Genomic DNA, 15,208 nt, shown 5'->3' on the forward strand with positions numbered 1-15,208 from the left:
GGTCACGGACCGGGTCCAGCCACCGTGACAAACCCAGCATCGAGGCAGAGAGGACCGGTACCGAGTAACCCGTGGCCCTGTGTCTGGGGGCGCTCCAATAAAACAAGCACTCGAAAGTAAGTAGAAGGTTCCCAGATACAAGGGCTACAGAAAGCATGCACCTTATTTATCAGGGATCCAGATATTCTTAAAGCAATTAACACATGAGAAGACTTATTAACAGCCTACTCTATGGACAGGTCATCTATGTGGATACCTAGTAAAGGGTCTTTACAGCTAAGAGCATCACTAAGATATGCCATTACTTACCCATTGGTAAGGTCCTTCAGAAACCAACAACTAACTTATGGAAGAAAAGAGGCATTAAAGAGGTCCCATCATCTATCCCAACATGTCTATTTTATTAAATATTTGTATTTCAGATGAAATAATAATTCTACAGCATCTTAGTTTATAACTTTGCAATATTTTATTGCTCTCCTATTCAGCTTTGAAATCTATTACTACATTAACAACTGTGCAATGCGATTCTACTTGACAAAAAAGTGGTCTTACCGCAACATTGAATGGACCATGTGAGACAACGTAAGGACATTCCCCCCAATAAATGGTAATAACCAATTGTCAATGTATTCATACATTTCCAGGAAAAATAAGAGAAAAGTACAACATACAGATCTGAAAAAGGCATTTATTTTTATGGTGAATACAAGTATCATATTTTTCTGACTATAAGATGCACAGGATCATAAGACGCACCTAGATTTTAGAGGAGGAAAATAGGGAAAAATTTGAAGCAAAAAATGTGGTCAATTCTGTGCTAATATTCCCCATCCTGGTATATATATGTCCCCAATCCAGGTATACCTGGTCCCCTCATCACCATCCTGGTATGCATGGCCCCCTCATCCCCATCCTGGTGTACATGCTTCCCATCGATAAAACAACAAAAACATAAACCATTCTACTTACCTTCCCTGCGCTCATTCACAGCATCCTGTTCCGATGCCAGCAGCTAATGCTTGTAAGCAGCGCATGGCAGTGAAATCATGCTCTATTAACAAGCCAAGGACAGCTGCCGGAATACTCACTGCTCACCATGCTCGGGACTATGGGCATGTGGAGCAGTGAATATTCATTTAACTTTAATAGCGGCACAGTGTTAGCTGCAGCCGCTGGCTTCCTCCAGCTGCTGGGTGATCACATGTGCCCGCTACTAAAGTGAAGGAATATTCACTGCTCTCCACTCCCATGGGAGTGAGGAGCAGTGAATAGTCATTCTATTTAATAGCGGGCACACCTGATCGCCCAGCCACTGCAGGAGCTGTCAGCTGCTGCTGTGCCCGCTATTAAAGATCAATGAATATTCACTACTCCCCACACCTACGGGCATGGAGAGCAGTGAATGTTCATTCTCTTTAGTAGCAGGCACACGTGATAACCCAGCCACTACAGGAGCCAGTGACTGTGGCTAACAGTGTGCCTGCTATTAAAGAGAAATTAATATTCACTGTTTCACAAGCCCATAGTCTCACCCACCTCTTGGTGCTGGCTTTAGTGCATGAATGTGGGCAGGACTACACTCCCTGCAGAAGTTATGTTGCTTATCCATGTTATGTAAATAAAAGCTTATAACCTGACGTTAAATTCATCCATTGATTGTATAAATTATTCTTTTGAAAGTGGAAACCCTACAAAATATGGTTTAGGTTAAGAAAATAAATTGGCATCAATGCAGAAATATTGATCAGATAATGGACACAGAATGGTCAGATTCTGGCAAGACAAAAGTTTTGTCGCCTGGTCATATAATGCACCCAACCCTAGTTTACATCCTCACCTGTGCTCAGAAAATGATCAGTTAATTAGTGTGTGTATTAAAAGAAACCCAGCACCCCAGACCTTCACTTGAACTGCAGCTTGAGCTCTGACAACATGCCAAAAATCCACCCTGTAACCAAAGCCTGGATTATCAAGAGGCTGAAGACCAGATCCACTGCAGAGGTGTGGCTGGCACCTTTAATGTGTCTCAGTGTCAAGTACAAAGAATTAAAAAAAAGATTTGAAGAGACTGGAGATGTGTTTGTCAAGCCCAGGTCGGCAGTCCCCGCAAGACAACTGCTCAGGAGGAACATTTGTTGGTTAGAAATTCCAAAGTAAGCCCCTCTTCCACTGCAGCAGAGCTCCAACAGGCCTGGTCACCTCAAGTCCCTGTGTCAACTAGAACAGTTTGTAGGATTCTGTCTCAAAATGGCCTCCATGGTTGAATCAGTACCCTGAAGCCAGCATTAAACAAAAGGCAATTAAAAAACCGTGTGGCATTTGCAAAGTCTCACAGCCAGCTAAACAGATGGATGCTGGAAAAGTGGCAGAAGGTAGATTTCTCTGATGAATCTTCAGTAGAATTACACCACAGCCACCGCAAATACTGCAGGAGACCTACTTACTGGAGCCTGTATGCATCCAAAATACACCCAGAAAACAGTTAAATTTGGCGGTGGAAAGATCATGGTCTTGGGTTACATTCAGTATAGGGGTGTGCGAAACATTTGCAAGGTAGAAGGCAATATCAATAGCCTAAAATATCAAGAAGTATTAGCTACCTCTTATATTCCAAATCATAAAAGGGGTCAAATTCTGCAGCAGGATGGTGCTCCATCTCATACATCCATCTCTACAACAAAGATCCTCCATTTAAAAAAGATCAAGGTGCTCAAGGACTAGCCAGCCTAGTCACCAGACATGGTAGGATGAAAGAGGAAGCTTGGAAGACAAAACCAAAGAATCTAGATGAACTCTGGGAGGCATGTAAGACTGCATTCTTTGCTATTCCTGATTAGGGTTGAGCGAAACGGATCGGACAAATTCAAAAATCGCCGACTTTCGGCAGAGTCAGGTTTCATGAAACCCGACACAATTTTAGTGTGGGATTGGCCATGAGGTCGACGATCTGTGCGCAAAAGTCGCGTTTCGTATGACGCTTTCAGCGCCATTTTTCAGCCAATGAAGGAGGACGCAGAGTGTGGGCAGCGTGATGACATAGGTCTCGGTCCCCACCATCTTAGAGAAGGGCATGACAGTGATTGGCTTTCTTTCTGCGGCGTCACAGGGGCTATAAAGGGGCGTGCACGCTGACCGCCATCTTACTTCTGCCGATCTTCGCATAGGGAGAGGTTTCTGCAGCTTCATCAGAAGAAGGGATATAGTTAGGGAGGGAAGATTAACCCCCAAACTGCTTGTGCTGTAGCGATTTCCACTGTCCAACACCACCATTTTTTTGCAGGGACAGTGGAGGCTATATTTTTGTGCATCAGCTCCGTAGTTATTAGGCTGCCTTATAAGGCTCCCTGATAGCTGCATTGCTGTTTGCATGCTGCTGTGCAAGCCAACTGCTTTTTTAAAAGCAAAAATCCTGTTGCTCCTTTCTGCACAGTTATCTTGTTTATTTATCCACTATTTTGTGTGCAGCAGTCCTTTTTATTGCTGCGAAAAAAGGGAGATTCAAATTCTCACAAAGTGGATATACTTCAGTCCTGTTAGTTTGTCGTATATCAGCCAGCCACTTTCTGACACTTACATTGTGTTGTTTTATGCACAGGGCCTGAGTTTTGGTTCAGTCTCCCAAAAAAAAGGAGGATTCAAATTCTCAACAAGTTTATATACACCTTCTACCTTGTTTTACAGTACCATAAAACGGTTGTTATTTTGGTTAGATTTTCCAAAAAATGAGGAAGTCTGGTGGAAGAGTCCATGGGCGGTGGTTGCCAGCTGGTACTGATGGTGGTGGTGGTGGTGCATCTGGTGGTAGTGGCAAAAGCACAATAGCACCTAAGGCTGGAGGTCAAATTATTTTGCCCCACCTTCCCCTGTTGACACGTAGCTTTCCTGAAAAATGTCTTGCTTTTGGCCTCCTCTTACTGACTTCTCTAATTCCTCCATTTGCAGCTAATGAATGTCCACCATAGGCCATTTTTATACCTCCCTAAATGGGCTGACTCCCCCCACAGGGCCGTGGTCACCACCTGGCGCAAGCACCCGTGCAAGTGCCGTTTGCCTGGACAGGTGGGTGGGCCCACTCTTGGGCGACGGCACTGGCACAGGGTCCCTCATAGTACAATGAAGTGTCTCTGATGGTGGTGGTGCACAACCAACGTCAGATACACCGTCGTAATATGATGGGCCCTGTGCCAGTACCGCCGCCCACGAGAGAGTGTTCCCCCCCCAGCTCGAACAGTGCTCTACCACGTGCAATACTTACCTCTCCCTGCTCCACCACTGTGTAGTCTGTTGTGAATTCTGTTATCAAACTCCCTCCTGTGGTCATGAATGGTACTTCGGCGAGTTCTGTCCATGGACTCCCTCTGGTGGCTGTGAGTGGAGCTGCTGCTTCTAAGGTTCCTTCCACAGGTGACGTAGGTTATTCTTTGGCTGGCTGCTCTATTTAACTCCACTCAGATCGTTACTCCATGCCAGCTGTCAATGTTCTTGTACTGGTTCAGTTCGCTCTTGGATCTTTCTGGTGACCTGTCTACTCCAGCAGAAGCTAAGTCCCTGCTAGTTTATTTGTTGTTCTTTGTTTTCTTGTCCAGCTTGCTATCATGATTCTGTCTTGCTAGCTGGAAGCTCTGGGATGCAGAGTGGCACCTCCGCACCGTGAGTCGGTGCGGAGGTCTTTTTGCACACTCTGCGTGGCCTTTTTGTAGTTTTTGTGCTGACCGCAAAGATACCTTTCCTATCCTCAGTCTGTTTAGTAAGTCTGGCCTCCCTTTGCTGAAACCTGTTTCATTTCTGTGTTTGTGACTTTCATCTTAACTCACAGTCAATATATGTGGGGGGCTGCCTTTTCCTTTGGGGAATTTCTCTGAGGCAAGGTAGGCTTTATTTTCTATCTCTAGGGCTAGTTAGCTCTTAGGCTATGAAGAGGCGTCTAGGTAGAGTTAGGTACGCTTCACGGCTATTTCTAGTTGTGTGTTAGGATTAGGGGTTGCGGTCAGCAGAGTTCCCACTTCCCAGAGCTTGTCCTGTGTGAGTTTAACCATCAGGTTAGGTGCTCCTAACCACCAGGTCCATAACAGTACAGCTGGCCCAAAGTATTAATGCATCTCAATAGAGGGATAAGAGAAGTTCTGAGACCATTTTTTTTTCTCTGCAGTGTGTTTTGTCTTTCTTTTCCCCTTAACCTCTGGGTGGTTCAGGACACAGGTGTAGATATGGACATTCAAGGTCTGTCCTCTTGTGTGGATCATCTCACTGCAAGGGTACAAAACATTCAAGATTTTGTGGTTCAGAATCCGATGTTAGAGCCTAGAATTCCAATTCCTGATTTGTTTTCTGGGGATAGATCTAGGTTCTTGAATTTCAAAAATAATTGTAAACTGTTTCTAGCTTTGAAAACCCGCTCCTCTGGTGACCCCGTTCAACAAGTAAAAATCATTATTTCTTTATTGCGTGGTGACCCTCAAAACTGGGCATTTTCCCTTGCGCCAGGAGATCCTGCATTGCGTGATGTAGATGCGTTTTTTCTGGCGCTTGGATTGCTTTATGATGAACCAAATTCAGTGGATCAGGCAGAGAAAATCTTGCTGGCTTTGTGTCAGGGTCAGGATGAAGCGGAGGTGTATTGTCAGAAGTTTAGAAAGTGGTCTGTGCTTACTCAGTGGAATGAGTGTGCCCTGGCGGCAATTTTCAGAAAGGGTCTTTCTGAAGCCCTTAAGGATGTCATGGTGGGATTTCCCACGCCTGCTGGTCTGAATGAGTCTTATGTCCTTGGCCATTCAGATCGATCGGCGCTTGCGTGAGCGCAAAGCTGTGCACCATTTGGCGGTATTCTCTGAGCATAGGCCTGAGCCTATGCAATGTGATAGGACTTTGACCAGAGCTGAACGGCAAGAACACAGACGTCGGAATGGGCTGTGTTTTACTGTGGTGATTCCACTCATGCTATCTCCGATTGTCCTAAGCGCACTAAGCAGTTCGCTAGGTCTGCCACCATTGGTACGGTACAGTCTAAATTTCTTTTGTCCGTTACCTTGATCTGCTCTTTGTCATCGTATTCTGTCATGGCATTTGTGGATTCAGGCGCTGCCCTGAATTTGATGGACTTGGAGTATGCTAGGCGTTGTGGGTTTTTCTTGGAGCCCTTGCAGTGTCCTATTCCATTGAGAGGAATTGATGCTACGCCTTTGGCCAAGAATAAGCCTCAGTACTGGACCCAGCTGACCATGTGCATGGCTCCTGCACATCAGGAGGTTATTCGCTTTCTGGTGTTGCATAATCTGCATGATGTGGTCGTGTTGGGGTTGCCATGGCTACAAGTCCATAATCCAGTATTAGACTGGAAATCCATGTCTGTGTCCAGCTGGGGTTGTCAGGGGTTACATGGTGATGTCCCATTTCTGACTATTTCGTCATCCACCCCTTCTGAGGTTCCAGAGTTCTTGTCTGATTACTGGGATGTATTTGATGAGCCCAAGTCCGATACCCTACCTCCGCATAGGGATTGTGATTGTGCTATCGATTTGATTCCTGGTAGTAAATTCCCAAAAGGTCGACTGTTTAATTTATCTGTGCCTGAGCACGCCGCTATGCGGAGTTATGTGAAGGAGTCCTTGGAGAAGGGGCATATTCGCCCGTCATCGTCGCCATTAGGAGCAGGGTTCTTTTTTGTGGCCAAGAAGGATGGTTCCCTGAGACCTTGTATAGATTACCGCCTTCTAAATAAGATCACGGTTAAATTTCAGTACCCTTTGCCGTTATCTGATTTGTTTGCTCGGATTAAGGGGGCTAGTTGGTTCACCAAGATAGATCTTCGTGGTGCGTATAATCTTGTGCGTATTAAGCGAGGCGATGAATGGAAAACAGCATTTAATACGCCCGAGGGCCATTTTGAGTATCTAGTAATGCCATTCGGACTTGCCAATGCTCCATCAGTGTTTCAGTCCTTTATGCATGACATCTTCCGAGAGTACCTGGATAAATTCCTGATCTTCTCGGATGATTGGGAGTCTCATGTGAAGCAGGTCAGAACGGTGTTTCAGGTCCTGCGTGCTAATTCTTTGTTTGTGAAGGGATCAAAGTGTCTCTTTGGTGTTCAGAAGGTTTCATTTTTGGGGTTCATCTTTTCCCCTTCTACTATCGAGATGGACCCTGTTAAGGTCCAAGCCATCCATGATTGGACTCAGCCGACATCTCTGAAAAGTCTGCAAAAGTTCCTGGGCTTTGCTAATTTTTATCGTCGCTTCATCTGCAATTTTTCTAGTATTGCTAAACCATTGACCGATTTGACCAAGAAGGGTGCTGATGTGGTCAATTGGTCTTCTGCTGCTGTGGAGGCTTTTCAGGAGTTGAAGCTTCGTTTTTCTTCTGCCCCTGTGTTGTGTCAACCAGTTGTTTCACTTCCGTTCCAGGTCGAGGTTGATGCTTCTGAGATTGGAGCAGGGGCTGTTTTGTCGCAGAGAAGTTCTGATTGCTCGGTGATGAAACCATGCGCCTTCTTTTCCAGGAAGTTTTCGCCTGCTGAGCGAAATTATGATGTGGGCAATCGAGAGTTGCTGGCCATGAAGTGGGCATTCGAGGAGTGGCGTCATTGGCTTGAAGGAGCTAAGCATCGCGTGGTGGTCTTGACTGATCATAAGAACTTGACTTATCTCAAGTCTGCCAAGCGGTTGAATCCTAGACAGGCTCGTTGGTTGCTGTTTTTTGCCCGTTTTGACTTTGTGATTTCGTACCTTCCGGGCTCTAAAAATGTGAAGGCGGATGCTCTGTCTAGGAGTTTTGTGCCCGATTCTCCGGGTTTATCTGAGCCGGCGGGTATCCTCAAGGAGGGAGTAATTGTGTCTGCCATCTCCCCTGATTTGCGGCGGGTGCTGCAAAAATTTCAGGCTAATAAACCTGATCGTTGCCCAGCGGAGAGACTGTTTGTCCCTGATAGGTGGACGAATAAAGTTATCTCTGAGGTTCATTGTTCGGTGTTGGCTGGTCATCCTGGAATCTTTGGTACCAGAGATTTGGTGGCTAGATCCTTTTGGTGGCCATCTCTGTCGCGGGATGTGCGTACTTTTGTGCAGTCCTGTGGGATTTGTGCTCGGGCTAAGCCCTGCTGTTCTCGTGCCAGTGGGCATTGACTTGTCTTTTTCCTCGGCTTTCCATCCTCAGACTAATGGCCAGACCGAACGAACCAATCAGACCTTGGAAACATATCTGAGATACTTTGTTTCTGCTGATCAGGATGACTGGGTGTCCTTTTTGCCTTTGGCTGAGTTCGCCCTTAATAATCGGGCCAGCTCGGCTACTTTGGTTTCGCCTTTTCTCTGCAACTCTGGGTTCCATCATCGTTTCTCTTCAGGGCAGGTTGAGTCTTCGGACTGTCCTGGTGTGGATACTGTGGTGGACAGGTTGCAGCAGATTTGGACTCATGTTGTGGACAATTTGACCTTGTCCCAGGAGAAGGCTCAACGTTTCGCTAATCGCAGACGCTGTGTGGGTCCCCGACTTCGTGTTGGGGATTTGGTTTGGTTATCTTCTCGTCATATTCCTATGAAGGTTTCCTCTCCTAAGTTTAAACCTCGTTTCATTGGTCCGTATAGGATTTCTGAGGTTCTTAATCCTGTGTCTTTTCGTCTGACCCTTCCAGATTCTTTTTCCATACATAACGTATTCCATAGGTCATTGTTGCGGAGATACGTGGCACCTATGGTTCCATCTGTTGATCCTCCTGCCCCGGTTTTGGTGGAGGAGGAGTTGGAGTATATTGTGGAGAAGATTTTGGATTCTCGTGTTTCAAGACGAAAACTCCAGTATCTGGTTAAGTGGAAGGGTTATGCTCAGGAAGATAATTCCTGGGTCTTTGCCTCTGATGTCCATGCTCCCGATCTTGTTCGTGCCTTTCATATGGCTCATCCTGGTCGTCCTGGGGGCTCTGGTGAGGGTTCGGTGACCCCTCCTCAAGGGGGGGGTACTGTTGTGAATTCTGTGGCAGAGCTCCCTCCTGTGGTCACAAGTGGTACTTCGGCTGATTCTCTCTGTGAGCTTCCGTTGGTGGAGGAAAGTGGTACTGCGGCTTTTGAGTTTCCTTCCTCAGGTGATGTGGTGAAGTCGTTAGGTGCTGCTCTATTTAACTCCACCTTGTGCTTTGATCCTGGCCTCCAGTCAATGTTCTAGTATTGGACCTGTTTCCTCCTGGATCGTTCCTGTGGCCTGCTGCTCTGCATAGCTAAGTTCCGCTTTGCTATTTTGTTTGCTGTTTTTTTTCTGTCCAGCTTGTCTATTTGTCTTTTCCTGCTTGCTGGGAGCTCTGGGACGCAGAGGGTGTACCTCCGTGCCGTTAGTTCGGTACGGAGGGTCTTTTTGCCCCCTTTGCGTGGTTTTTGTAGGGTTTTGTGTTGACCGCAAAGTTATCTTTCCTATCCTCGCTCTGTTCAGAGAGTCGGGCCTCACTTAGCTAAATCTATTTCATCTCTACGTTTGTCTTTTCATCTTTACTCACAGTCATTATATGTGGGGGCTGCCTTTTCCTTTGGGGTATTTCTCTGAGGCAGGGTAGGCTTATTTTCTATCTTCAGGCTAGCTAGTTTCTCAGGCTGTGCCGAGTTGCATAGGGAGCGTTAGGCGCAATCCACGGCTGCCTTTAGTGTGTTGGAGAGGATTAGGGATTGCGGTCAGCAGAGTTTCCACGTCTCAGAGCTCGTTCTATGTTTTTGGGTTATTGTCAGGTCACTGTATGTGCTCTGACCTCAATGTCCATTGTGGTACTGAATCACCTTATCATGACAGTCTAGGTAGAGTTAGGTACGCTCCACGGCTATTTCTAGTTGTGTGTTAGGATTAGGGGTTGCGGTCAGCAGAGTTCCCACTTCCCAGAACTTGTCCTGTGTGAGTTTAACCATCAGGTCGTACCGGGTGCTCCTAACCACCAGGTTCATAACAGTAGTCTGTGCTGTTAAATCCTTCAATGGCACTGCCAATACAAATTTGTTGAAATGATAGATGATAGTTAAAATATACAGGGGCCCTGGCCTCCATTTAGACCAGTTAATACTTTGCGCCTACTACCACTGTCTGCTACTCAGGAGCCCATCCCAGTACCTAGCTATGCCACCTGTTTATTTATGAACAATTTTTTGGCAGATATTTAGCCCACAGGACTGAAGTATATCCACTTTGTGAGAATTTGAATCTCACTTTTTGGGGGGAGACTGACCCAAAACTCAGGCCCAGTGTATAAAACAAACACAATGTAAGTGGCAGAAAGTGGCTGGAAGATATATGAAAAAATACAAGGACTGTAGTACAATTTCAATCTCCCTACAATGATCTCAGGACAAGTATGGCAGCAATAAAAAGGACGGCTGCACACAAAAGTGTGGACAAATAAACAAGATAACTGTGCAGAAAGGAGCAACAGGATTTTTGCTTTTAAAAAAGCAGTTGGTTTGCACAGCAGCGTGCAAACAGCAATGCAGCTATCAGGGAGCCTTATAAGGCAGCCTAATAACTACGGAGCTGATGCACAAAAATATAGCCTCCACTGTCCCTGCAAAAAAATGGTAGTGTTGGACAGTGGAAATCGCTACAGCACAAGCAGTTTAGGGGTTAATCTTCCCTCCCTAACTATATCCCTTCTTCTGATGAAGCTGCAGCAACCTCTCCCTATGCTAAGATCGGCAGAAGTAAGATGGCGGTCAGTGTGTACGCCCCTTTATAGCCCCTGTGACACCGCAGAAAGCAAGCCAATCACTGTCATGCCCTTCTCTAAGATGGTGGGGACCGAGACCTATGTCATCACGCTGCCCACACTCTGCGTCCTCCTTCATTGGCTGAAAAATGACAATGAAAGCGTCATATGAAACGCGACTTTTGCGCGCAGATCGCCGACCTCATGGCCAATCCCACACTAGGATCGGGTCGGATTTCATGAAACTCGTCTTTGCCGAAAGTCGGCAATTTTTGAATTTGTCCGATCCATTTCGCTCAACCCTACTCAGAATATTTTAAAATTAACTGTCTAGCCACTTCACAAGTGTCTTCCCCTTCTGCTATTCATTGCACAGGTTACCCATCTGCTAAAGAGTACAATATAAACTTATCACTCTCAGCCACAAAGCTCTCCACAATTCTGCACCACTCTATATCTCTTCCCTCATCTCTGCCTATAACCTCACCTGCACTCTCCTTTCTGCAACTGATCTAAAGGTACCGTCACACATAACGATATCGTTAACGATATCACTGCTTTTTGTGACATAGCAACGATATCATTAAGGAAATCGTTCTGTGTGACAGCGACCAACGATCAGGCCCCTGCTGGGAGATCGTTGGTCGCTGAGGAAAGTCCAGAACTTTATTTCGTCGCTGGATCTCCCGCTGACATCGCTGGATCGGCGTGTGTGACGCCGATCCAGCGATGTCTTCACTGGTAACCAGGGCAAACATCGGGTTACTAAGCGCAGGGCCGCGCTTAGTAACCCGATGTTTACCCTGGTTACCAGCGTAAACGTTAAAAAAACAAACGCTACATACTTACCTTCAGCTGTCTGTTCCCGGCGCTGTGCTTCTCTGCACTCCTCCTGCATCCTGTGTCAGCGCCGGCCAGCCGGAAAGCACAGCGGTGACGTCACCGCTCTGCTTTCCGGCTGACCGGCTCTGACAGTGCAGAGGAAAGCAGAGCGCCGGAGGACAGACAGGTGAAGGTAAGTATGTAGTGTTTGTTTTTTTAACGTTTACGCTGGTAAGCAGGATAAACATCGGGTTACTAAGCGCGGCCCTGCGCTTAGTAACCCGATGTTTACCCTGGTTACCGGGGACCTCGGGATCGTTGGTCGCTGGAGAGCTGTCTGTGTGACAGCTCTCCAGCGACCAAACAGTGATGCTGCAGCGATCGACATAGTTGTCGGTATCGCTGCAGCGTCGCTTAGTGTGACGGTACTCTTAGACTAACGTCCTCTGTAATCTGAATTTTTCATCCACCAACTCTTAGACTTCTCTCGTGCTGCCCCAGTTCTTTAGAATGCACTACCCCGGATGATCTGACTAATACTCAGCTCCGGCATTTTTAAGTGTGCCTTAAAAACACGTATCTTTAGACAAGCCTATCATCTCACTTCACTAATCTAACTCTCCCTCTGTTCCCTCTCTCTAAATATTCCTCAGAGTCTGGTCTCCCCTACTCATGTCTCCACATCCTCCAAGTACCCAATAGCACTTGGTAACTGTAGTGAGCCAGATCGTGACTGATGACCGGATCATGCAGCTTTATATCATAGCCCCTACTTATTATAATGATGGCTGAATCATACATGACAGCGCGTTCTACCTGTTGTGTCCCCCATTTCATTTTAGATTTTAAGCTAGCGAGCAGCATGGCTCATTCCTCCTGTAACTGATGATCTATATGATACTTTTTATTCTCCGTACATGTCACCGCTTAAGTGCTGCAGAATATGTTAGCGCTATAGAAATAAAATAATTATTGTGAACCTTTTCACGTAGTATAGGCAGACCAATCTGTGGACAGCACGGTTCAATTTATTTTTCTTCATGCCAAGCACTGTTAATTTATATTTTCATGGATTGGACTTCTGGATGGAGCAATACCAAGTACCGTATGTTTTTTTTTTTATTCTTTTTTTTTTTTTTTATTGGGAAAAGGGAAGGGGTATTCAAACTTTAATGTTTTATCTCTTTTAATATTTTTAAATACATTTTATTAAATTGCACTCATTTTTAAGTCCCCATAGGGGACTGGTTATACTACACACTGTAATAGCTGATTACCACAATATATCCTAAAAATGAAGAACTTTAATGGAAATAACTTCAGTAGACCCCCCAGCACCTTACGATTGAATTGCAGGGGGCAATGTCACTATCAGAGATTGACAGCGGCATCTTTATTGTTGAACAACATCAATCAAAACTAGCATTGGTTGCTGATTTTTTGCCATACATATGCAACACCCCAGGTAACCAGTTGTTGCAGTAATGTTGCCATCCTTTCAGGGAGGGTGATATCATGCTCAGGGGCAATGGAATTCCCTTTATCAGGTAAGGCACTCAAATGCAACATATTCCAAATCCAGACCAGGAGGGGGAGCTCAGGACCCAGATTCAGGGGAGCTTCCCTCAAATATGGATATATGTCCTGGTCTGGAGGAGGAGTTAGCCAGTCTGGGAGAGACACAGAAGTAGAAGGAAGTCTGAGTGAGCAGACAGAGAGGCCCAGCAGCCAAGTTGGAGCTGCAGCCTCTGGAAGGAGAAAGACCTGAAGGGTTGTATTTGGTGGAGCTTCAGAGGAAAGGAGCAGAGGAGAGGAACAAGGCTCAGAGGGGAACTGTGACCGGGCACCCTCAGAGCCGAAGCGCAGTACCGGGTAGCGGGAGCCCGGTGCTATAGTGGAACTGTAGGACACTTGGCAAAACCAGAGGGCTTAGAACTGTAAGTGAACGACCCGCACCACACCTGAGATGCAGCAGCACCTGAGGAGTCCGGGGCATGATAGAGTCCCTGTAAAATGGCTTAAGCTGCCCGTCATGCAGGTAGCTGTCCCAGGACAGGGGAAAAGAGGACTTTGCCAGTAAGCTTCAGGCAGCAGGGACCTCACATAGAACGGCGTTATTTGGAAAGGCTCACGTACCTCAAATGGAAAAGGGATTCTCCCATTTCCTCTGAGCCGGCCGGGCCGCATCCCCATCTGTGCCTGGTACCCTGGACTGTGGCCTGTGTTATGACCTGGTGGTTAGGAGCACCCGGAATGACCTGATAGTGAAACCTCATACAGGACGAGCTCTGGGATGTGGGAACTCTGCTGACCGCAAGCCCTAATCCTATCACACACACTAGAAATAGCCGTGGAGCGCTCCTGACCAGACCCTAGGCGCCTCGTCACAGCCCAAGAACTATCCAGCCCCAGAGATGGAAAATAAAGCCCACCCCGCCTCAGAGAAATTCCCCAAAGGCAAAGGAAGCCCCCCACATATATTGACTGTGAGTAAAGATGAAAGTCACAAACTCAGAAATGAGACAGGTTCAGCAAAGGGAGGCCAGACTTACTAAATAGACAGAGGATAGGAAAGGTAACTTTGCGATCAGCACAAAAACCTACTAAAGACCACGCAGAGTGTGCAAAAAAGACCTCCGCACCGACTCACAGTGCGGAGGGGCCACTCTGCATCCCAGAGCTTCCAGCTAGCAAGACAAAATCATGATAACCAGCTGGACAAGAAACAATGAGCAAAAATAATAATCAGGAACTTAGCTTCTGCAGGAGAAGACAGGACACCAGACAGATCCAGAAGCGAACTGAACCAATGCTAAAACATTGACAGCTGGCATGGAGTAACGATCTGAGAGGAGTTAAATAGAGCAGCCAACCAAAGAACAAACCACGTCACCTGTGTAAGGAACCTCAGAAGCCGCAGCTTCACTCATAGCCACCAGAGGGAGCCCATAGACAGAACTCGCCGAAGTACCATTCATGACCACAGGAGAGAGCTCGACAACAGAATTCACAACAGTACCCCCCCTTGAGGAGGGGTCACCGAACCCTCACCAGAGCCCCCAGGCCGATCAGGATGAGCCAGATGAAAGGCACGAACAAGATCGGCAGCATGAACATCAGAGGCAAAAACCCAGGAATTATCTTCCTGACCATAACCGTTCCACTTGACCAGGTACTGAAGTTTCCGTCTCGAAACACGAGAATCCAAAATCTTCTCCACCACATACTCCAACTCCCCCTCAACCAACACCGGGGCAGGGGGATCAACGGAGGGAACCATAGGCGCCACGTATCTCCGCAACAACGACCTATGGAACACATTATGGATGGCAAAAGAAGCTGGAAGGTCCAAACGAAATGACACAGGATTAAGAACTTCAGAAATCTTATAAGGCCCAATGAAATGAGGTTTAAACTTAGAAGAGGAAACCTTCATAGGAACGTGACGAGATGACAACCAAACCAAATCCCCAACACGAAGTCGGGGACCAACACAACGCCGGCGGTTAGCGAAACGTTGAGCCTTCTCCTGGGACAATGTCAAATTGTCCACCACATGAGTCCAAATCTGCTGCAACCTGTCCACCACCGCATCCACACCAGGACAGTCCGAAGGCTCAACATGCCCTGAAGAGAAACGAGGATGGAAACCAGAATTACAGAAAAAAGGAGAAACTAAAGTAGCCGAGCTGGCCCGATTATTGAGGGCGAACT

General features: G+C 46.6%; 1 protein-coding gene across 1 annotated transcript in view; it reads right to left on the reverse strand.

Annotated features, from left to right (window-relative positions):
* Positions 1-15,208, reverse strand: part of SYT12 (synaptotagmin 12) — a 253,619-nt gene that overhangs the window by 188,014 nt on the left and 50,397 nt on the right. The window lies entirely within an intron of this gene.

The sequence above is a fragment of the Ranitomeya imitator genome, chromosome 9, assembly GCF_032444005.1.
Source record: "Ranitomeya imitator isolate aRanImi1 chromosome 9, aRanImi1.pri, whole genome shotgun sequence".
NCBI lineage: Eukaryota > Metazoa > Chordata > Amphibia > Anura > Dendrobatidae > Ranitomeya > Ranitomeya imitator.